The sequence below is a fragment of the Ranitomeya imitator genome, unplaced genomic scaffold (assembly GCF_032444005.1).
Source record: "Ranitomeya imitator isolate aRanImi1 unplaced genomic scaffold, aRanImi1.pri SCAFFOLD_257, whole genome shotgun sequence".
NCBI lineage: Eukaryota > Metazoa > Chordata > Amphibia > Anura > Dendrobatidae > Ranitomeya > Ranitomeya imitator.
Window position 1 is genome coordinate 234,496 of NW_027193808.1, and position 23,948 is coordinate 258,443.

The following is a 23,948-nucleotide window of genomic DNA, read 5'->3' on the forward strand; positions in this document are numbered from 1 at the left end:
GTTCGGGTTGTATCAATTTATTAATCACAGTTTTAAAACGACAAGCAATAATTTTAGCTAAAACTTTATAGTCCATGTTGAGGAGGGTGATAGGCCTCCAATTCCTGAGGTCATCACGAGCGCCCTTTTTCTTATAAATTAAGGACACTATCCCCCTCCTCCATGACTTAGGCAGCTCTGAACACATAAAAACCTCTTTAAAAAGTGCTAAAAGATCCTCCTTTAAAACATCCCAAAAAGTCAAATAAAATTCAACAGGTAGACCATCTGCTCCTGGGGCTTTCCCTTTTGAAAAACTTTTAAAAACACTAAAAAGTTCTTCCATGCTAAGATCTTCTATTAAAAACCCCTGGTCTACAGAACTTAACTTAAAATCCAGGATATTAAGAGCATCTTGTAAAAAAACATTATTTACACTTTTTTTACTAAAAAGGTCTCTATAAAAATTAAAAGCCACCTTCTTCATACCTTCCACAGTTGTTTCTCCATCAAGACAGGTGATCGTCTCCTTTTTCTCCATCACTTTTTTAAAAAAGAAACGTGTACACTTCTCACCTTCTTCTAAATGTTTCACTTTGGAATTAAAAATTATTTCTTTACCTTTTTGATCAAGGCACAATTGTATTTCAGTTTTTAGGCTTGCAATATCATCTTCCACCTCTAGTCCTATCTCTTTAAATTTATGGAGAGTTTGCAGTCTCATATTTAAATTTACATAAATCTGCTTTTTCCGCCGCGCCTTCCTCTTTCCAGCCCTGATAAAAAAAAACCTTATTTTATCTTTGATCACTTCCCACCAGGATAGGATTTTAATATATGGAGGCCTTAACTGTCTCCATTCCTGGTAGGCATTACAGAAGTCTGACCTCACCTGAGGGTCTTCCAGCAAATGGACCCCCAGACGCCACAAACCTCTATTTATCCTCAGCTCTCATTGATACTCTATCTTTACGCTTAACATTTTATGATCAGAGAATAAATTAGGCATTAAAACAAATTGTACAGGGCTAAAATCCTCAGATAAAAACATAAAATCGATCCTGGAAGCCACTCCCCGACCGGACCATGTAAATCCTGGGTCCGTCGGCGAAAGCGACCTCCAGGCATCGCATAACTTAAAATCAGTCTGCAAGCTATTTAGTAAAAAACACGACTTATCTAACTTACGGATTGGGTCACCCCCTCCTCGGCGCTCATTCACATTCAGGCAATTAAAGTCCCCAGCTACCAAGAGAGGAGATGACCCTACACAGAATACCGGTAGAATTTCAAACAAACGTATACGCTCCTGTTTATCTGGTGGAGCGTACACATTAATGACACGGAAATTAAAATTATTAAAACACAAATGCACTAGGATAGCTCTGCCGGGTACAATCTCAGTAACAGAGGAGATGATGATGTTATTACCTCGGCAGAGCAGACCCACACCAGCAGACTTGTTTTCGTTCGAGCCCGACCATACAGAGGGCCCTAGTTTCCAGTCCTTTTTTATCTCGTTATACCGGATTCCATGCTGCAGACCACACTCCTGTAAAAAACATATATCAAAGTCTAATGTTTCAAAAAAATCAAAAAGAGCAGCCCTGCGGACAGGGCTCTTTAGAGATCTCACATTAAGTGAGAGACACCTCATGGATGGCATTTATGTCATGAGGGAGGAGAGATATCCTCAATGACTTCCATAAACTCCTCAATCACATCTGGCAGTGTGGAAAAAGAGTCAATGTTCTGGGGATCCGAGGAACCCGGTAATGGATACCCAGAAGAGTCCGTGTTCAGCCACATGTCTCCGCTGGGAAAACACACATCCGGAGACTCTGGATTGGCCTCCAGAAGAGTATCCCCTCGCAGCTTCTTTCCAGAAGGCTCAGGCAGCTCACTCGTACAGTCGTCCTCTGTGATAGCTACATGGCCTCTTACTTCCTGGGGGGCCTCCGGATCTGGCACAATGACCTCATCCACACCATCACCTGTAGGAGAAAAAACTGCGGTCTGCTGGCTCGAGTCCCTGGGAATGACTGGGGTCTTCGCCACAGTGCCCCCCACCGCCAACATAGTGGGGGCGCTCTGCTCCAACACACCAGCCTCATTCGAGACCTTCGACACAAGGGTTACCCCCCCAACGGGAGAGTCCCCCTGCTCCAGTCTCTGGGTGGTCCGCCCTCCGCCCTTTTTCCGGGACTTCGACACAGGAGGGCCTCCCTGAGGGCCACCACACTCCTGCTCCGTCCCCACCTTCTCCTCTGCGCCCTTGGCCTTCTCAGCCGCCTCCCCTGCTGTAGGAACAGTGGGACTTGGCTCAGGCCTTACTCCGGTCTCCGGGATACTCAGCTCAGCATGGACCGGGACAATAGCTGGTTCCTGCCTTGGCACGGGTCTCTCAGCCGCCTCTGCATACGTACGGACTTTAGTCCTATGTGGGCATCCTCGGAACATATGTCCAACCTCCCCGCATAGGTTACAAGCCTTCTTTTGAGGGCAATCCTTCATGAAGTGTCCGAATTGACCACAATTGCTGCAGCGGAATGCCCTTCTTTCCACACAATTCCCTTGGGTATGCCCCATCTTGCCACAGTTCCTGCAATACATAGGCATACCTGTGTAGAATAAGTAGCCACGGCTCTTCCCAATGGTGATGGTAGAGGGGGGATGTTCTGTTCCTCCAAAGCCCTCCGGATTTTTCTTCAGCCGCACCAGGAATTTCCGCTTGCCACACCAGAAACCAACGGCGTTTTTAACATTCCCTTGAAAGGTTACTTCATCGCAATAGCGACGCAAACAGGTTAAAATGTCCAGTACTTCCACAAAAGGATTTGGAAAGAAAACAATCATTTGTACCTCCTCTTGGACGAAAAGCAGGGAGAAGACCAGGCCCTCCAGTTCATCAGCAAAGATGTTGTCATTCACCTTTTGGACCAACTGCTGACAACAACCATGGCTCCTAAAGGTAATAGTATAAGTACCTTTCTGCTCATTGTCCTGAAAACAGAAGATGTCCTCTCTGCCGAACTCCAGGATCCCAAGAAGGACGGTGTTGCAAACGTAGCGGATTTCTTTCTCCTTCCGGAATCTCTCCAAGACCTCGATACGGACCGTGTTCCTCATCCGGGGTTCACCCGATGCAAAGGTAAGTGCAGCCGGCATCCTTCCGAGAAAGAACTCCAGCTGTAAACACAAAAAAAGGCTAGCGCCCTTTTAAGGCGATCGCAACTCGTTGCTCCGGACTAATCCTCTCTCCCTATAGCAGCAGGGGGGTGAAGCCCCTCCGAAGAGGAGCGATCCCCCCAGGCCGAGAGAGAGGGTACCGAAAGCACCCGACCTGACTACAATCTCACAGTTAAACTGATCGATCGCAGCCAAAAGGCCGAGAAGCGATGGCCTGAAATGGTTGGCCATTTCAGACGCACCCAGGCCTACAACCGACACCCATTGTGGAGACCGAGCCAAAGATTGCCGCAAGGAAGACATTTTCAGAAACTCTGGATGCATTCTCAATGACAGTTCGGGTGTGCTTGGGTTTTGGTCGGTTGTTTGGCTGTGTGTGTCTGTGTGTGCTCGTTGAAGCTGCGCCCAACGCGTTTTGAATCTGCATAACTCTGCCCACTTTGACACACCCACCATCCCCATTGTGACTGCAGGTGAAGGTTCCGTGCTAAGATTCTATCGACTGCAGGCAGCGCACCTGGTTGGTCAAAAGCATTAGAATACTCCTCACACAGGTGTATCTACAAGACACAAGACTAGCAGATTCGAGATCAGCACAGACACCAGTTTTCCTTTTTTTCAAATACCTATCATACACCGCATTTCAAAGTCGGTGGTCCACAAGAGGTAAACAATGTCTTCCAAAAGAATTCATGATCGGTGGTCACAAATGTGGTATGTATGGCAGAACTACTCATTGGATGCTTCAATTTAAATACCAAGTGCTGACAGCAGGCAGGGGCCTAATTCTGTAGATGGCACAGTATATTTGCTACACTGTAAGAAAGGCCTAATTCAGGCCTACATCTTAACACACCTGTGGCAGCAACCAGGAAAGACTGAAAATTGATTGCCTGATTGATTGATTGATTGCCTATTGAATGCAATGCAATGCTTGACATACATACATACATACATACATACATACATACATACATACATACATACATACAGAGGTGAAAGCAAGGCACACAAAATGTTGCAATTAGGCAAGTGAAATCGAGCAGCATGCTACATTTGGCAGCCAGCGGCATGTGAAATGTGCTTCCTTAACAACCCTGAAATAAATTCCCATCTAGGGTTCCAAGACAACTTGCTGTGCTGACTAATTTCCATTCAATCTGTTTTTAGAAACCGGATCAGAGAAGGAGTGCACTGTTCCCGGAGAGACTGCAATAGCGGGTCAATGCATGGAGTGGACAGAGCAAGCTCCATTTCCAGCTCCCTGTTCCAAAAAGCCATTTAATATATGGTCCCCACATGGGGGACGTATCAGATATTAAACTGATAAGAACAGATAAGGTTTCAACAAAATTTTATTTAGTCATAAGACATAGAACAACAAGAAAAAATGAAACCTTTTGTGCAAAAGAAACATAAACAATTACAATAATAAAATACAACAACATGAAACAACTTAATATAAAACAGTATTCCACATATAAAAACACCATCTACGATTCGCTTCCTTCTTCCCCACATCTTTAACATCCTTTAAGAAATAAATAAACATTTCACTAAAAGCCAATTTAATACAATCATTTACAGAGATAAAATCACGGTTAAAAAGTAAAATGTTTCTCGCTTTCCAGATTGCATTTTTGGCACAGTTTATTATACACCAGCATACTTTGAACTGGTGTGTAGTGGGGCAATTAAAAAGTCCATATAAAACATACTCATAGCTAAAATCTTTAAGACCACAAACCCATTTTAAAAGTATCCCCAATCTCCCCCAAAGTTCTTGTGCAAAACAGCAGTTCCAGAAAAGGTGCAAAACAGTCTCATCCTCTCGGCAAGAGTCTCTTGGGCACTTTGCCCGCGCCACCAGGCCTCTCCTGTGCTGGAAGTCTCTGGTTGGGAGGCACTGGTGGGCAGCCATCCATGCGATGTCTTTGTGAATGTTGGCCAAGAATTTCCCAAAAACGTTCCTCCACACACGCTTGGATCTACTCCAGGAGAAGTTGCTCACAGGGGACACTCCTTCTTCTCTTCTCAGATGAACCATCAATTTTTTTCTGTCCAGAAGGAGATCGGCATCCAAGTCCTTTAATTTATAAGTCCTTATCACCTTTTCTAAAACAATAAAATGCTTGGGCGGGCATAATAAAATGGGTGCTGATAAACATGGCCTGAACCATTTTTTAAAGATAAAACCGCAAGTATATTTTAAAAACAGACTAAAAGTAGAATTAGTGTTAAAAACTTTAAAACAAAAACAAAAGAAATTTACATATAAATACAAATGCAAGTCAGGGACATCTTTTCCTCCATTTTGTTGTTTCTTGTACATTTCCGTTCGCCTCAGCTTTTCCATTTTTGATCCCCAAATGAACATAAAAATACATCGAGTTAGTTTTTTTAGTATCAACTCAGAAGGAGGATATACCATGGCAACATAAAGCATCATAGGCAATAAAACAGATTTAATAATTAAAATTTTCCCTTCAATCGACAAGCATCTCAAATTCCAGAAGGAGAGCTTTTTCACCATTTTATGCTGTACCTCCTCCCAGCTCACGTGTCCATCATTTTTAGCATCAAATACTATACCCAAAATTTTTACCTCGTCGTGCCTCAATTTTACTGCTGGTAGGTCATTTGTATCCCAGGAACCCAAAATCAAACATTCAGTTTTATTAAAATTCATTTTAAAACCTGAAGCCTGACTAAAAAAATTGGTGCACATTACCACTCTCCGGAGTGAAGCAGGATCTGTACAGATGGCAGTAACATCATCCATGTAGGCAAATACTTTGACTTGGGCCCCTCCTCCACCCGGAATAGGAACCCCTCGGACCACTTTATCTCTCCGGATCATACACAGCAGGGGTTCCATAGCACAAATAAAAAGAATTGGGGATAATGGACACCCCTGCTTCACTCCGGATTCCAACGGGATAAAATCTGTTAAAAAACCATTGACAGAAATTTGAGAAAACACATTATTATATAAAATCATAATACGAGATAAAAACATGTCGGGGATCGCCATTTGTTTTAAAACTTTAAAAAGATACTCATGCGAGACCCTGTCAAACGCCTTTTCAAAGTCCAGCGCCAACAGGGCCAGGCTCTGACTTCTATCCCTAGAGTACCATATTGCATCTCTAATAACATTTAAAATCTCAGCAATATTCCTCCCTGGTACTCCACATACTTGTTCGGGTTGTATCAATTTATTAATCACAGTTTTAAAACGACAAGCAATAATTTTAGCTAAAACTTTATAGTCCATGTTGAGGAGGGTGATAGGCCTCCAATTCCTGAGGTCATCACGAGCGCCCTTTTTCTTATAAATTAAGGACACTATCCCCCTCCTCCATGACTTAGGCAGCTCTGAACACATAAAAACCTCTTTAAAAAGTGCTAAAAGATCCTCCTTTAAAACATCCCAAAAAGTCAAATAAAATTCAACAGGTAGACCATCTGCTCCTGGGGCTTTCCCTTTTGAAAAACTTTTAAAAACACTAAAAAGTTCTTCCATGCTAAGATCTTCTATTAAAAACCCCTGGTCTACAGAACTTAACTTAAAATCCAGGATATTAAGAGCATCTTGTAAAAAAACATTATTTACACTTTTTTTACTAAAAAGGTCTCTATAAAAATTAAAAGCCACCTTCTTCATACCTTCCACAGTTGTTTCTCCATCAAGACAGGTGATCGTCTCCTTTTTCTCCATCACTTTTTTAAAAAAGAAACGTGTACACTTCTCACCTTCTTCTAAATGTTTCACTTTGGAATTAAAAATTATTTCTTTACCTTTTTGATCAAGGCACAATTGTATTTCAGTTTTTAGGCTTGCAATATCATCTTCCACCTCTAGTCCTATCTCTTTAAATTTATGGAGAGTTTGCAGTCTCATATTTAAATTTACATAAATCTGCTTTTTCCGCCGCGCCTTCCTCTTTCCAGCCCTGATAAAAAAAAACCTTATTTTATCTTTGATCACTTCCCACCAGGATAGGATTTTAATATATGGAGGCCTTAACTGTCTCCATTCCTGGTAGGCATTACAGAAGTCTGACCTCACCTGAGGGTCTTCCAGCAAATGGACCCCCAGACGCCACAAACCTCTATTTATCCTCAGCTCTCCTTGATACTCTATCTTTACGCTTAACATTTTATGATCAGAGAATAAATTAGGCATTAAAACAAATTGTACAGGGCTAAAATCCTCAGATAAAAACATAAAATCGATCCTGGAAGCCACTCCCCGACCGGACCATGTAAATCCTGGGTCCGTCGGCGAAAGCGACCTCCAGGCATCGCATAACTTAAAATCAGTCTGCAAGCTATTTAGTAAAAAACACGACTTATCTAACTTACGGATTGGGTCACCCCCTCCTCGGCGCTCATTCACATTCAGGCAATTAAAGTCCCCAGCTACCAAGAGAGGAGATGACCCTACACAGAATACCGGTAGAATTTCAAACAAACGTATACGCTCCTGTTTATCTGGTGGAGCGTACACATTAATGACACGGAAATTAAAATTATTAAAACACAAATGCACTAGGATAGCTCTGCCGGGTACAATCTCAGTAACAGAGGAGATGATGATGTTATTACCTCGGCAGAGCAGACCCACACCAGCAGACTTGTTTTCGTTCGAGCCCGACCATACAGAGGGCCCTAGTTTCCAGTCCTTTTTTATCTCGTTATACCGGATTCCATGCTGCAGACCACACTCCTGTAAAAAACATATATCAAAGTCTAATGTTTCAAAAAAATCAAAAAGAGCAGCCCTGCGGACAGGGCTCTTTAGAGATCTCACATTAAGTGAGAGACACCTCATGGATGGCATTTATGTCATGAGGGAGGAGAGATATCCTCAATGACTTCCATAAACTCCTCAATCACATCTGGCAGTGTGGAAAAAGAGTCAATGTTCTGGGGATCCGAGGAACCCGGTAATGGATACCCAGAAGAGTCCGTGTTCAGCCACATGTCTCCGCTGGGAAAACACACATCCGGAGACTCTGGATTGGCCTCCAGAAGAGTATCCCCTCGCAGCTTCTTTCCAGAAGGCTCAGGCAGCTCACTCGTACAGTCGTCCTCTGTGATAGCTACATGGCCTCTTACTTCCTGGGGGGCCTCCGGATCTGGCACAATGACCTCATCCACACCATCACCTGTAGGAGAAAAAACTGCGGTCTGCTGGCTCGAGTCCCTGGGAATGACTGGGGTCTTCGCCACAGTGCCCCCCACCGCCAACATAGTGGGGGCGCTCTGCTCCAACACACCAGCCTCATTCGAGACCTTCGACACAAGGGTTACCCCCCCAACGGGAGAGTCCCCCTGCTCCAGTCTCTGGGTGGTCCGCCCTCCGCCCTTTTTCCGGGACTTCGACACAGGAGGGCCTCCCTGAGGGCCACCACACTCCTGCTCCGTCCCCACCTTCTCCTCTGCGCCCTTGGCCTTCTCAGCCGCCTCCCCTGCTGTAGGAACAGTGGGACTTGGCTCAGGCCTTACTCCGGTCTCCGGGATACTCAGCTCAGCATGGACCGGGACAATAGCTGGTTCCTGCCTTGGCACGGGTCTCTCAGCCGCCTCTGCATACGTACGGACTTTAGTCCTATGTGGGCATCCTCGGAACATATGTCCAACCTCCCCGCATAGGTTACAAGCCTTCTTTTGAGGGCAATCCTTCATGAAGTGTCCGAATTGACCACAATTGCTGCAGCGGAATGCCCTTCTTTCCACACAATTCCCTTGGGTATGCCCCATCTTGCCACAGTTCCTGCAATACATAGGCATACCTGTGTAGAATAAGTAGCCACGGCTCTTCCCAATGGTGATGGTAGAGGGGGGATGTTCTGTTCCTCCAAAGCCCTCCGGATTTTTCTTCAGCCGCACCAGGAATTTCCGCTTGCCACACCAGAAACCAACGGCGTTTTTAACATTCCCTTGAAAGGTTACTTCATCGCAATAGCGACGCAAACAGGTTAAAATGTCCAGTACTTCCACAAAAGGATTTGGAAAGAAAACAATCATTTGTACCTCCTCTTGGACGAAAAGCAGGGAGAAGACCAGGCCCTCCAGTTCATCAGCAAAGATGTTGTCATTCACCTTTTGGACCAACTGCTGACAACAACCATGGCTCCTAAAGGTAATAGTATAAGTACCTTTCTGCTCATTGTCCTGAAAACAGAAGATGTCCTCTCTGCCGAACTCCAGGATCCCAAGAAGGACGGTGTTGCAAACGTAGCGGATTTCTTTCTCCTTCCGGAATCTCTCCAAGACCTCGATACGGACCGTGTTCCTCATCCGGGGTTCACCCGATGCAAAGGTAAGTGCAGCCGGCATCCTTCCGAGAAAGAACTCCAGCTGTAAACACAAAAAAAGGCTAGCGCCCTTTTAAGGCGATCGCAACTCGTTGCTCCGGACTAATCCTCTCTCCCTATAGCAGCAGGGGGGTGAAGCCCCTCCGAAGAGGAGCGATCCCCCCAGGCCGAGAGAGAGGGTACCGAAAGCACCCGACCTGACTACAATCTCACAGTTAAACTGATCGATCGCAGCCAAAAGGCCGAGAAGCGATGGCCTGAAATGGTTGGCCATTTCAGACGCACCCAGGCCTACAACCGACACCCATTGTGGAGACCGAGCCAAAGATTGCCGCAAGGAAGACATTTTCAGAAACTCTGGATGCATTCTCAATGACAGTTCGGGTGTGCTTGGGTTTTGGTCGGTTGTTTGGCTGTGTGTGTCTGTGTGTGCTCGTTGAAGCTGCGCCCAACGCGTTTTGAATCTGCATAACTCTGCCCACTTTGACACACCCACCATCCCCATTGTGACTGCAGGTGAAGGTTCCGTGCTAAGATTCTATCGACTGCAGGCAGCGCACCTGGTTGGTCAAAAGCATTAGAATACTCCTCACACAGGTGTATCTACAAGACACAAGACTAGCAGATTCGAGATCAGCACAGACACCAGTTTTCCTTTTTTTCAAATACCTATCATACACCGCATTTCAAAGTCGGTGGTCCACAAGAGGTAAACAATGTCTTCCAAAAGAATTCATGATCGGTGGTCACAAATGTGGTATGTATGGCAGAACTACTCATTGGATGCTTCAATTTAAATACCAAGTGCTGACAGCAGGCAGGGGCCTAATTCTGTAGATGGCACAGTATATTTGCTACACTGTAAGAAAGGCCTAATTCAGGCCTACATCTTAACACACCTGTGGCAGCAACCAGGAAAGACTGAAAATTGATTGCCTGATTGATTGATTGATTGCCTATTGAATGCAATGCAATGCTTGACATACATACATACATACATACATACATACATACATACATACATACATACAGAGGTGAAAGCAAGGCACACAAAATGTTGCAATTAGGCAAGTGAAATCGAGCAGCATGCTACATTTGGCAGCCAGCGGCATGTGAAATGTGCTTCCTTAACAACCCTGAAATAAATTCCCATCTAGGGTTCCAAGACAACTTGCTGTGCTGACTAATTTCCATTCAATCTGTTTTTAGAAACCGGATCAGAGAAGGAGTGCACTGTTCCCGGAGAGACTGCAATAGCGGGTCAATGCATGGAGTGGACAGAGCAAGCTCCATTTCCAGCTCCCTGTTCCAAAAAGCCATTTAATATATGGTCCCCACATGGGGGACGTATCAGATATTAAACTGATAAGAACAGATACTACACTTGATCTTAGCCATAGGAGGCCGAGAAGCGATGGCCTGAAATGGTTGGCCATTTCAGACGCACCCAGGCCTACAACCGACACCCATTGTGGAGACCGAGCCAAAGATTGCCGCAAGGAAGACATTTTCAGAAACTCTGGATGCATTCTCAATGACAGTTCGGGTGTGCTTGGGTTTTGGTCGGTTGTTTGGCTGTGTGTGTCTGTGTGTGCTCGTTGAAGCTGCGCCCAACGCGTTTTGAATCTGCATAACTCTGCCCACTTTGACACACCCACCATCCCCATTGTGACTGCAGGTGAAGGTTCCGTGCTAAGATTCTATCGACTGCAGGCAGCGCACCTGGTTGGTCAAAAGCATTAGAATACTCCTCACACAGGTGTATCTACAAGACACAAGACTAGCAGATTCGAGATCAGCACAGACACCAGTTTTCCTTTTTTTCAAATACCTATCATACACCGCATTTCAAAGTCGGTGGTCCACAAGAGGTAAACAATGTCTTCCAAAAGAATTCATGATCGGTGGTCACAAATGTGGTATGTATGGCAGAACTACTCATTGGATGCTTCAATTTAAATACCAAGTGCTGACAGCAGGCAGGGGCCTAATTCTGTAGATGGCACAGTATATTTGCTACACTGTAAGAAAGGCCTAATTCAGGCCTACATCTTAACACACCTGTGGCAGCAACCAGGAAAGACTGAAAATTGATTGCCTGATTGATTGATTGATTGCCTATTGAATGCAATGCAATGCTTGACATACATACATACATACATACATACATACATACATACATACATACATACATACAGAGGTGAAAGCAAGGCACACAAAATGTTGCAATTAGGCAAGTGAAATCGAGCAGCATGCTACATTTGGCAGCCAGCGGCATGTGAAATGTGCTTCCTTAACAACCCTGAAATAAATTCCCATCTAGGGTTCCAAGACAACTTGCTGTGCTGACTAATTTCCATTCAATCTGTTTTTAGAAACCGGATCAGAGAAGGAGTGCACTGTTCCCGGAGAGACTGCAATAGCGGGTCAATGCATGGAGTGGACAGAGCAAGCTCCATTTCCAGCTCCCTGTTCCAAAAAGCCATTTAATATATGGTCCCCACATGGGGGACGTATCAGATATTAAACTGATAAGAACAGATACTACACTTGATCTTAGCCATAGGAGGCCGAGAAGCGATGGCCTGAAATGGTTGGCCATTTCAGACGCACCCAGGCCTACAACCGACACCCATTGTGGAGACCGAGCCAAAGATTGCCGCAAGGAAGACATTTTCAGAAACTCTGGATGCATTCTCAATGACAGTTCGGGTGTGCTTGGGTTTTGGTCGGTTGTTTGGCTGTGTGTGTCTGTGTGTGCTCGTTGAAGCTGCGCCCAACGCGTTTTGAATCTGCATAACTCTGCCCACTTTGACACACCCACCATCCCCATTGTGACTGCAGGTGAAGGTTCCGTGCTAAGATTCTATCGACTGCAGGCAGCGCACCTGGTTGGTCAAAAGCATTAGAATACTCCTCACACAGGTGTATCTACAAGACACAAGACTAGCAGATTCGAGATCAGCACAGACACCAGTTTTCCTTTTTTTCAAATACCTATCATACACCGCATTTCAAAGTCGGTGGTCCACAAGAGGTAAACAATGTCTTCCAAAAGAATTCATGATCGGTGGTCACAAATGTGGTATGTATGGCAGAACTACTCATTGGATGCTTCAATTTAAATACCAAGTGCTGACAGCAGGCAGGGGCCTAATTCTGTAGATGGCACAGTATATTTGCTACACTGTAAGAAAGGCCTAATTCAGGCCTACATCTTAACACACCTGTGGCAGCAACCAGGAAAGACTGAAAATTGATTGCCTGATTGATTGATTGATTGCCTATTGAATGCAATGCAATGCTTGACATACATACATACATACATACATACATACATACATACATACAGAGGTGAAAGCAAGGCACACAAAATGTTGCAATTAGGCAAGTGAAATCGAGCAGCATGCTACATTTGGCAGCCAGCGGCATGTGAAATGTGCTTCCTTAACAACCCTGAAATAAATTCCCATCTAGGGTTCCAAGACAACTTGCTGTGCTGACTAATTTCCATTCAATCTGTTTTTAGAAACCGGATCAGAGAAGGAGTGCACTGTTCCCGGAGAGACTGCAATAGCGGGTCAATGCATGGAGTGGACAGAGCAAGCTCCATTTCCAGCTCCCTGTTCCAAAAAGCCATTTAATATATGGTCCCCACATGGGGGACGTATCAGATATTAAACTGATAAGAACAGATACTACACTTGATCTTAGCCATAGGAGGCCGAGAAGCGATGGCCTGAAATGGTTGGCCATTTCAGACGCACCCAGGCCTACAACCGACACCCATTGTGGAGACCGAGCCAAAGATTGCCGCAAGGAAGACATTTTCAGAAACTCTGGATGCATTCTCAATGACAGTTCGGGTGTGCTTGGGTTTTGGTCGGTTGTTTGGCTGTGTGTGTCTGTGTGTGCTCGTTGAAGCTGCGCCCAACGCGTTTTGAATCTGCATAACTCTGCCCACTTTGACACACCCACCATCCCCATTGTGACTGCAGGTGAAGGTTCCGTGCTAAGATTCTATCGACTGCAGGCAGCGCACCTGGTTGGTCAAAAGCATTAGAATACTCCTCACACAGGTGTATCTACAAGACACAAGACTAGCAGATTCGAGATCAGCACAGACACCAGTTTTCCTTTTTTTCAAATACCTATCATACACCGCATTTCAAAGTCGGTGGTCCACAAGAGGTAAACAATGTCTTCCAAAAGAATTCATGATCGGTGGTCACAAATGTGGTATGTATGGCAGAACTACTCATTGGATGCTTCAATTTAAATACCAAGTGCTGACAGCAGGCAGGGGCCTAATTCTGTAGATGGCACAGTATATTTGCTACACTGTAAGAAAGGCCTAATTCAGGCCTACATCTTAACACACCTGTGGCAGCAACCAGGAAAGACTGAAAATTGATTGCCTGATTGATTGATTGATTGATTGATTGCCTATTGAATGCAATGCAATGCTTGACATACATACATACATACATACATACATACATACATACATACATACATACATACAGAGGTGAAAGCAAGGCACACAAAATGTTGCAATTAGGCAAGTGAAATCGAGCAGCATGCTACATTTGGCAGCCAGCGGCATGTGAAATGTGCTTCCTTAACAACCCTGAAATAAATTCCCATCTAGGGTTCCAAGACAACTTGCTGTGCTGACTAATTTCCATTCAATCTGTTTTTAGAAACCGGATCAGAGAAGGAGTGCACTGTTCCCGGAGAGACTGCAATAGCGGGTCAATGCATGGAGTGGACAGAGCAAGCTCCATTTCCAGCTCCCTGTTCCAAAAAGCCATTTAATATATGGTCCCCACATGGGGGACGTATCAGATATTAAACTGATAAGAACAGATAAGGTTTCAACAAAATTTTATTTAGTCATAAGACATAGAACAACAAGAAAAAATGAAACCTTTTGTGCAAAAGAAACATAAACAATTACAATAATAAAATACAACAACATGAAACAACTTAATATAAAACAGTATTCCACATATAAAAACACCATCTACGATTCGCTTCCTTCTTCCCCACATCTTTAACATCCTTTAAGAAATAAATAAACATTTCACTAAAAGCCAATTTAATACAATCATTTACAGAGATAAAATCACGGTTAAAAAGTAAAATGTTTCTCGCTTTCCAGATTGCATTTTTGGCACAGTTTATTATACACCAGCATACTTTGAACTGGTGTGTAGTGGGGCAATTAAAAAGTCCATATAAAACATACTCATAGCTAAAATCTTTAAGACCACAAACCCATTTTAAAAGTATCCCCAATCTCCCCCAAAGTTCTTGTGCAAAACAGCAGTTCCAGAAAAGGTGCAAAACAGTCTCATCCTCTCGGCAAGAGTCTCTTGGGCACTTTGCCCGCGCCACCAGGCCTCTCCTGTGCTGGAAGTCTCTGGTTGGGAGGCACTGGTGGGCAGCCATCCATGCGATGTCTTTGTGAATGTTGGCCAAGAATTTCCCAAAAACGTTCCTCCACACACGCTTGGATCTACTCCAGGAGAAGTTGCTCACAGGGGACACTCCTTCTTCTCTTCTCAGATGAACCATCAATTTTTTTCTGTCCAGAAGGAGATCGGCATCCAAGTCCTTTAATTTATAAGTCCTTATCACCTTTTCTAAAACAATAAAATGCTTGGGCGGGCATAATAAAATGGGTGCTGATAAACATGGCCTGAACCATTTTTTAAAGATAAAACCGCAAGTATATTTTAAAAACAGACTAAAAGTAGAATTAGTGTTAAAAACTTTAAAACAAAAACAAAAGAAATTTACATATAAATACAAATGCAAGTCAGGGACATCTTTTCCTCCATTTTGTTGTTTCTTGTACATTTCCGTTCGCCTCAGCTTTTCCATTTTTGATCCCCAAATGAACATAAAAATACATCGAGTTAGTTTTTTTAGTATCAACTCAGAAGGAGGATATACCATGGCAACATAAAGCATCATAGGCAATAAAACAGATTTAATAATTAAAATTTTCCCTTCAATCGACAAGCATCTCAAATTCCAGAAGGAGAGCTTTTTCACCATTTTATGCTGTACCTCCTCCCAGCTCACGTGTCCATCATTTTTAGCATCAAATACTATACCCAAAATTTTTACCTCGTCGTGCCTCAATTTTACTGCTGGTAGGTCATTTGTATCCCAGGAACCCAAAATCAAACATTCAGTTTTATTAAAATTCATTTTAAAACCTGAAGCCTGACTAAAAAAATTGGTGCACATTACCACTCTCCGGAGTGAAGCAGGATCTGTACAGATGGCAGTAACATCATCCATGTAGGCAAATACTTTGACTTGGGCCCCTCCTCCACCCGGAATAGGAACCCCTCGGACCACTTTATCTCTCCGGATCATACACAGCAGGGGTTCCATAGCACAAATAAAAAGAATTGGGGATAATGGACACCCCTGCTTCACTCCGGATTCCAACGGGATAAAATCTGTTAAAAAACCATTGACAGAAATTTGAGAAAACACATTATTATATAAAATCATAATACGAGATAAAAACATGTCGGGGATCGCCATTTGTTTTAAAACTTTAAAAAGATACTCATGCGAGACCCTGTCAAACGCCTTTTCAAAGTCCAGCGCCAACAGGGCCAGGCTCTGACTTCTATCCCTAGAGTACCATATTGCATCTCTAATAACATTTAAAATCTCAGCAATATTCCTCCCTGGTACTCCACATACTTGTTCGGGTTGTATCAATTTATTAATCACAGTTTTAAAACGACAAGCAATAATTTTAGCTAAAACTTTATAGTCCATGTTGAGGAGGGTGATAGGCCTCCAATTCCTGAGGTCATCACGAGCGCCCTTTTTCTTATAAATTAAGGACACTATCCCCCTCCTCCATGACTTAGGCAGCTCTGAACACATAAAAACCTCTTTAAAAAGTGCTAAAAGATCCTCCTTTAAAACATCCCAAAAAGTCAAATAAAATTCAACAGGTAGACCATCTGCTCCTGGGGCTTTCCCTTTTGAAAAACTTTTAAAAACACTAAAAAGTTCTTCCATGCTAAGATCTTCTATTAAAAACCCCTGGTCTACAGAACTTAACTTAAAATCCAGGATATTAAGAGCATCTTGTAAAAAAACATTATTTACACTTTTTTTACTAAAAAGGTCTCTATAAAAATTAAAAGCCACCTTCTTCATACCTTCCACAGTTGTTTCTCCATCAAGACAGGTGATCGTCTCCTTTTTCTCCATCACTTTTTTAAAAAAGAAACGTGTACACTTCTCACCTTCTTCTAAATGTTTCACTTTGGAATTAAAAATTATTTCTTTACCTTTTTGATCAAGGCACAATTGTATTTCAGTTTTTAGGCTTGCAATATCATCTTCCACCTCTAGTCCTATCTCTTTAAATTTATGGAGAGTTTGCAGTCTCATATTTAAATTTACATAAATCTGCTTTTTCCGCCGCGCCTTCCTCTTTCCAGCCCTGATAAAAAAAAACCTTATTTTATCTTTGATCACTTCCCACCAGGATAGGATTTTAATATATGGAGGCCTTAACTGTCTCCATTCCTGGTAGGCATTACAGAAGTCTGACCTCACCTGAGGGTCTTCCAGCAAATGGACCCCCAGACGCCACAAACCTCTATTTATCCTCAGCTCTCCTTGATACTCTATCTTTACGCTTAACATTTTATGATCAGAGAATAAATTAGGCATTAAAACAAATTGTACAGGGCTAAAATCCTCAGATAAAAACATAAAATCGATCCTGGAAGCCACTCCCCGACCGGACCATGTAAATCCTGGGTCCGTCGGCGAAAGCGACCTCCAGGCATCGCATAACTTAAAATCAGTCTGCAAGCTATTTAGTAAAAAACACGACTTATCTAACTTACGGATTGGGTCACCCCCTCCTCGGCGCTCATTCACATTCAGGCAATTAAAGTCCCCAGCTACCAAGAGAGGAGATGACCCTACACAGAATACCGGTAGAATTTCAAACAAACGTATACGCTCCTGTTTATCTGGTGGAGCGTACACATTAATGACACGGAAATTAAAATTATTAAAACACAAATGCACTAGGATAGCTCTGCCGGGTACAATCTCAGTAACAGAGGAGATGATGATGTTATTACCTCGGCAGAGCAGACCCACACCAGCAGACTTGTTTTCGTTCGAGCCCGACCATACAGAGGGCCCTAGTTTCCAGTCCTTTTTTATCTCGTTATACCGGATTCCATGCTGCAGACCACACTCCTGTAAAAAACATATATCAAAGTCTAATGTTTCAAAAAAATCAAAAAGAGCAGCCCTGCGGACAGGGCTCTTTAGAGATCTCACATTAAGTGAGAGACACCTCATGGATGGCATTTATGTCATGAGGGAGGAGAGATATCCTCAATGACTTCCATAAACTCCTCAATCACATCTGGCAGTGTGGAAAAAGAGTCAATGTTCTGGGGATCCGAGGAACCCGGTAATGGATACCCAGAAGAGTCCGTGTTCAGCCACATGTCTCCGCTGGGAAAACACACATCCGGAGACTCTGGATTGGCCTCCAGAAGAGTATCCCCTCGCAGCTTCTTTCCAGAAGGCTCAGGCAGCTCACTCGTACAGTCGTCCTCTGTGATAGCTACATGGCCTCTTACTTCCTGGGGGGCCTCCGGATCTGGCACAATGACCTCATCCACACCATCACCTGTAGGAGAAAAAACTGCGGTCTGCTGGCTCGAGTCCCTGGGAATGACTGGGGTCTTCGCCACAGTGCCCCCCACCGCCAACATAGTGGGGGCGCTCTGCTCCAACACACCAGCCTCATTCGAGACCTTCGACACAAGGGTTACCCCCCCAACGGGAGAGTCCCCCTGCTCCAGTCTCTGGGTGGTCCGCCCTCCGCCCTTTTTCCGGGACTTCGACACAGGAGGGCCTCCCTGAGGGCCACCACACTCCTGCTCCGTCCCCACCTTCTCCTCTGCGCCCTTGGCCTTCTCAGCCGCCTCCCCTGCTGTAGGAACAGTGGGACTTGGCTCAGGCCTTACTCCGGTCTCCGGGATACTCAGCTCAGCATGGACCGGGACAATAGCTGGTTCCTGCCTTGGCACGGGTCTCTCAGCCGCCTCTGCATACGTACGGACTTTAGTCCTATGTGGGCATCCTCGGAACATATGTCCAACCTCCCCGCATAGGTTACAAGCCTTCTTTTGAGGGCAATCCTTCATGAAGTGTCCGAATTGACCACAATTGCTGCAGCGGAATGCCCTTCTTTCCACACAATTCCCTTGGGTATGCCCCATCTTGCCACAGTTCCTGCAATACATAGGCATACCTGTGTAGAATAAGTAGCCACGGCTCTTCCCAATGGTGATGGTAGAGGGGGGATGTTCTGTTCCTCCAAAGCCCTCCGGATTTTTCTTCAGCCGCACCAGGAATTTCCGCTTGCCACACCAGAAACCAACGGCGTTTTTAACATTCCCTTGAAAGGTTACTTCATCGCAATAGCGACGCAAACAGGTTAAAATGTCCAGTACTTCCACAAAAGGATTTGGAAAGAAAACAATCATTTGTACCTCCTCTTGGACGAAAAGCAGGGAGAAGACCAGGCCCTCCAGTTCATCAGCAAAGATGTTGTCATTCACCTTTTGGACCAACTGCTGACAACAACCATGGCTCCTAAAGGTAATAGTATAAGTACCTTTCTGCTCATTGTCCTGAAAACAGAAGATGTCCTCTCTGCCGAACTCCAGGATCCCAAGAAGGACGGTGTTGCAAACGTAGCGGATTTCTTTCTCCTTCCGGAATCTCTCCAAGACCTCGATACGGACCGTGTTCCTCATCCGGGGTTCACCCGATGCAAAGGTAAGTGCAGCCGGCATCCTTCCGAGAAAGAACTCCAGCTGTAAACACAAAAAAAGGCTAGCGCCCTTTTAAGGCGATCGCAACTCGTTGCTCCGGACTAATCCTCTCTCCCTATAGCAGCAGGGGGGTGAAGCCCCTCCGAAGAGGAGCGATCCCCCCAGGCCGAGAGAGAGGGTACCGAAAGCACCCGACCTGACTACAATCTCACAGTTAAACTGATCGATCGCAGCCAAAAGGCCGAGAAGCGATGGCCTGAAATGGTTGGCCATTTCAGACGCACCCAGGCCTACAACCGACACCCATTGTGGAGACCGAGCCAAAGATTGCCGCAAGGAAGACATTTTCAGAAACTCTGGATGCATTCTCAATGACAGTTCGGGTGTGCTTGGGTTTTGGTCGGTTGTTTGGCTGTGTGTGTCTGTGTGTGCTCGTTGAAGCTGCGCCCAACGCGTTTTGAATCTGCATAACTCTGCCCACTTTGACACACCCACCATCCCCATTGTGACTGCAGGTGAAGGTTCCGTGCTAAGATTCTATCGACTGCAGGCAGCGCACCTGGTTGGTCAAAAGCATTAGAATACTCCTCACACAGGTGTATCTACAAGACACAAGACTAGCAGATTCGAGATCAGCACAGACACCAGTTTTCCTTTTTTTCAAATACCTATCATACACCGCATTTCAAAGTCGGTGGTCCACAAGAGGTAAACAATGTCTTCCAAAAGAATTCATGATCGGTGGTCACAAATGTGGTATGTATGGCAGAACTACTCATTGGATGCTTCAATTTAAATACCAAGTGCTGACAGCAGGCAGGGGCCTAATTCTGTAGATGGCACAGTATATTTGCTACACTGTAAGAAAGGCCTAATTCAGGCCTACATCTTAACACACCTGTGGCAGCAACCAGGAAAGACTGAAAATTGATTGCCTGATTGATTGATTGATTGCCTATTGAATGCAATGCAATGCTTGACATACATACATACATACATACATACATACATACATACATACATACATACATACAGAGGTGAAAGCAAGGCACACAAAATGTTGCAATTAGGCAAGTGAAATCGAGCAGCATGCTACATTTGGCAGCCAGCGGCATGTGAAATGTGCTTCCTTAACAACCCTGAAATAAATTCCCATCTAGGGTTCCAAGACAACTTGCTGTGCTGACTAATTTCCATTCAATCTGTTTTTAGAAACCGGATCAGAGAAGGAGTGCACTGTTCCCGGAGAGACTGCAATAGCGGGTCAATGCATGGAGTGGACAGAGCAAGCTCCATTTCCAGCTCCCTGTTCCAAAAAGCCATTTAATATATGGTCCCCACATGGGGGACGTATCAGATATTAAACTGATAAGAACAGATACTACACTTGATCTTAGCCATAGGAGGCCGAGAAGCGATGGCCTGAAATGGTTGGCCATTTCAGACGCACCCAGGCCTACAACCGACACCCATTGTGGAGACCGAGCCAAAGATTGCCGCAAGGAAGACATTTTCAGAAACTCTGGATGCATTCTCAATGACAGTTCGGGTGTGCTTGGGTTTTGGTCGGTTGTTTGGCTGTGTGTGTCTGTGTGTGCTCGTTGAAGCTGCGCCCAACGCGTTTTGAATCTGCATAACTCTGCCCACTTTGACACACCCACCATCCCCATTGTGACTGCAGGTGAAGGTTCCGTGCTAAGATTCTATCGACTGCAGGCAGCGCACCTGGTTGGTCAAAAGCATTAGAATACTCCTCACACAGGTGTATCTACAAGACACAAGACTAGCAGATTCGAGATCAGCACAGACACCAGTTTTCCTTTTTTTCAAATACCTATCATACACCGCATTTCAAAGTCGGTGGTCCACAAGAGGTAAACAATGTCTTCCAAAAGAATTCATGATCGGTGGTCACAAATGTGGTATGTATGGCAGAACTACTCATTGGATGCTTCAATTTAAATACCAAGTGCTGACAGCAGGCAGGGGCCTAATTCTGTAGATGGCACAGTATATTTGCTACACTGTAAGAAAGGCCTAATTCAGGCCTACATCTTAACACACCTGTGGCAGCAACCAGGAAAGACTGAAAATTGATTGCCTGATTGATTGATTGATTGCCTATTGAATGCAATGCAATGCTTGACATACATACATACATACATACATACATACATACATACATACATACATACAGAGGTGAAAGCAAGGCACACAAAATGTTGCAATTAGGCAAGTGAAATCGAGCAGCATGCTACATTTGGCAGCCAGCGGCATGTGAAATGTGCTTCCTTAACAACCCTGAAATAAATTCCCATCTAGGGTTCCAAGACAACTTGCTGTGCTGACTAATTTCCATTCAATCTGTTTTTAGAAACCGGATCGGAGAAGGAGTGCACTGTTCCCGGAGAGACTGCAATAGCGGGTCAATGCATGGAGTGGACAGAGCAAGCTCCATTTCCAGCTCCCTGTTCCAAAAAGCCATTTAATATATGGTCCCCACATGGGGGACGTATCAGATATTAAACTGATAAGAACAGATAAGGTTTCAACAAAATTTTATTTAGTCATAAGACATAGAACAACAAGAAAAAATGAAACCTTTTGTGCAAAAGAAACATAAACAATTACAATAATAAAATACAACAACATGAAACAACTTAATATAAAACAGTATTCCACATATAAAAACACCATCTACGATTCGCTTCCTTCTTCCCCACATCTTTAACATCCTTTAAGAAATAAATAAACATTTCACTAAAAGCCAATTTAATACAATCATTTACAGAGATAAAATCACGGTTAAAAAGTAAAATGTTTCTCGCTTTCCAGATTGCATTTTTGGCACAGTTTATTATACACCAGCATACTTTGAACTGGTGTGTAGTGGGGCAATTAAAAAGTCCATATAAAACATACTCATAGCTAAAATCTTTAAGACCACAAACCCATTTTAAAAGTATCCCCAATCTCCCCCAAAGTTCTTGTGCAAAACAGCAGTTCCAGAAAAGGTGCAAAACAGTCTCATCCTCTCGGCAAGAGTCTCTTGGGCACTTTGCCCGCGCCACCAGGCCTCTCCTGTGCTGGAAGTCTCTGGTTGGGAGGCACTGGTGGGCAGCCATCCATGCGATGTCTTTGTGAATGTTGGCCAAGAATTTCCCAAAAACGTTCCTCCACACACGCTTGGATCTACTCCAGGAGAAGTTGCTCACAGGGGACACTCCTTCTTCTCTTCTCAGATGAACCATCAATTTTTTTCTGTCCAGAAGGAGATCGGCATCCAAGTCCTTTAATTTATAAGTCCTTATCACCTTTTCTAAAACAATAAAATGCTTGGGCGGGCATAATAAAATGGGTGCTGATAAACATGGCCTGAACCATTTTTTAAAGATAAAACCGCAAGTATATTTTAAAAACAGACTAAAAGTAGAATTAGTGTTAAAAACTTTAAAACAAAAACAAAAGAAATTTACATATAAATACAAATGCAAGTCAGGGACATCTTTTCCTCCATTTTGTTGTTTCTTGTACATTTCCGTTCGCCTCAGCTTTTCCATTTTTGATCCCCAAATGAACATAAAAATACATCGAGTTAGTTTTTTTAGTATCAACTCAGAAGGAGGATATACCATGGCAACATAAAGCATCATAGGCAATAAAACAGATTTAATAATTAAAATTTTCCCTTCAATCGACAAGCATCTCAAATTCCAGAAGGAGAGCTTTTTCACCATTTTATGCTGTACCTCCTCCCAGCTCACGTGTCCATCATTTTTAGCATCAAATACTATACCCAAAATTTTTACCTCGTCGTGCCTCAATTTTACTGCTGGTAGGTCATTTGTATCCCAGGAACCCAAAATCAAACATTCAGTTTTATTAAAATTCATTTTAAAACCTGAAGCCTGACTAAAAAAATTGGTGCACATTACCACTCTCCGGAGTGAAGCAGGATCTGTACAGATGGCAGTAACATCATCCATGTAGGCAAATACTTTGACTTGGGCCCCTCCTCCACCCGGAATAGGAACCCCTCGGACCACTTTATCTCTCCGGATCATACACAGCAGGGGTTCCATAGCACAAATAAAAAGAATTGGGGATAATGGACACCCCTGCTTCACTCCGGATTCCAACGGGATAAAATCTGTTAAAAAACCATTGACAGAAATTTGAGAAAACACATTATTATATAAAATCATAATACGAGATAAAAACATGTCGGGGATCGCCATTTGTTTTAAAACTTTAAAAAGATACTCATGCGAGACCCTGTCAAACGCCTTTTCAAAGTCCAGCGCCAACAGGGCCAGGCTCTGACTTCTATCCCTAGAGTACCATATTGCATCTCTAATAACATTTAAAATCTCAGCAATATTCCTCCCTGGTACTCCACATACTTGTTCGGGTTGTATCAATTTATTAATCACAGTTTTAAAACGACAAGCAATAATTTTAGCTAAAACTTTATAGTCCATGTTGAGGAGGGTGATAGGCCTCCAATTCCTGAGGTCATCACGAGCGCCCTTTTTCTTATAAATTAAGGACACTATCCCCCTCCTCCATGACTTAGGCAGCTCTGAACACATAA

General features: G+C 43.8%; 4 non-coding genes and 3 pseudogenes across 4 annotated transcripts; all 7 read right to left on the reverse strand.

The window, feature by feature from the left end:
• Positions 1 to 4,352: 4,352 nt before the first annotated feature.
• On the reverse strand, positions 4,353 to 4,553 carry LOC138654290 (U2 spliceosomal RNA; annotated as a pseudogene).
• A 6,164-nt stretch (positions 4,554 to 10,717) lies between these two features.
• Positions 10,718 to 10,910, reverse strand: LOC138654320 (U2 spliceosomal RNA). The gene has a single exon (XR_011316196.1). It is a non-coding gene; the product is annotated as a U2 spliceosomal RNA (small nuclear RNA).
• A 973-nt stretch (positions 10,911 to 11,883) lies between these two features.
• On the reverse strand, positions 11,884 to 12,076 carry LOC138654321 (U2 spliceosomal RNA). The gene has a single exon (XR_011316197.1). It is a non-coding gene; the product is annotated as a U2 spliceosomal RNA (small nuclear RNA).
• Positions 12,077 to 13,037: 961 nt separating this feature from the next.
• On the reverse strand, positions 13,038 to 13,230 carry LOC138654322 (U2 spliceosomal RNA). Its single transcript, XR_011316198.1, has one exon. It is a non-coding gene; the product is annotated as a U2 spliceosomal RNA (small nuclear RNA).
• A 981-nt stretch (positions 13,231 to 14,211) lies between these two features.
• On the reverse strand, positions 14,212 to 14,412 carry LOC138654291 (U2 spliceosomal RNA; annotated as a pseudogene).
• A 6,168-nt stretch (positions 14,413 to 20,580) lies between these two features.
• Positions 20,581 to 20,773, reverse strand: LOC138654323 (U2 spliceosomal RNA). The gene has a single exon (XR_011316199.1). It is a non-coding gene; the product is annotated as a U2 spliceosomal RNA (small nuclear RNA).
• A 969-nt stretch (positions 20,774 to 21,742) lies between these two features.
• Positions 21,743 to 21,943, reverse strand: LOC138654292 (U2 spliceosomal RNA; annotated as a pseudogene).
• Positions 21,944 to 23,948: the final 2,005 nt, after the last annotated feature.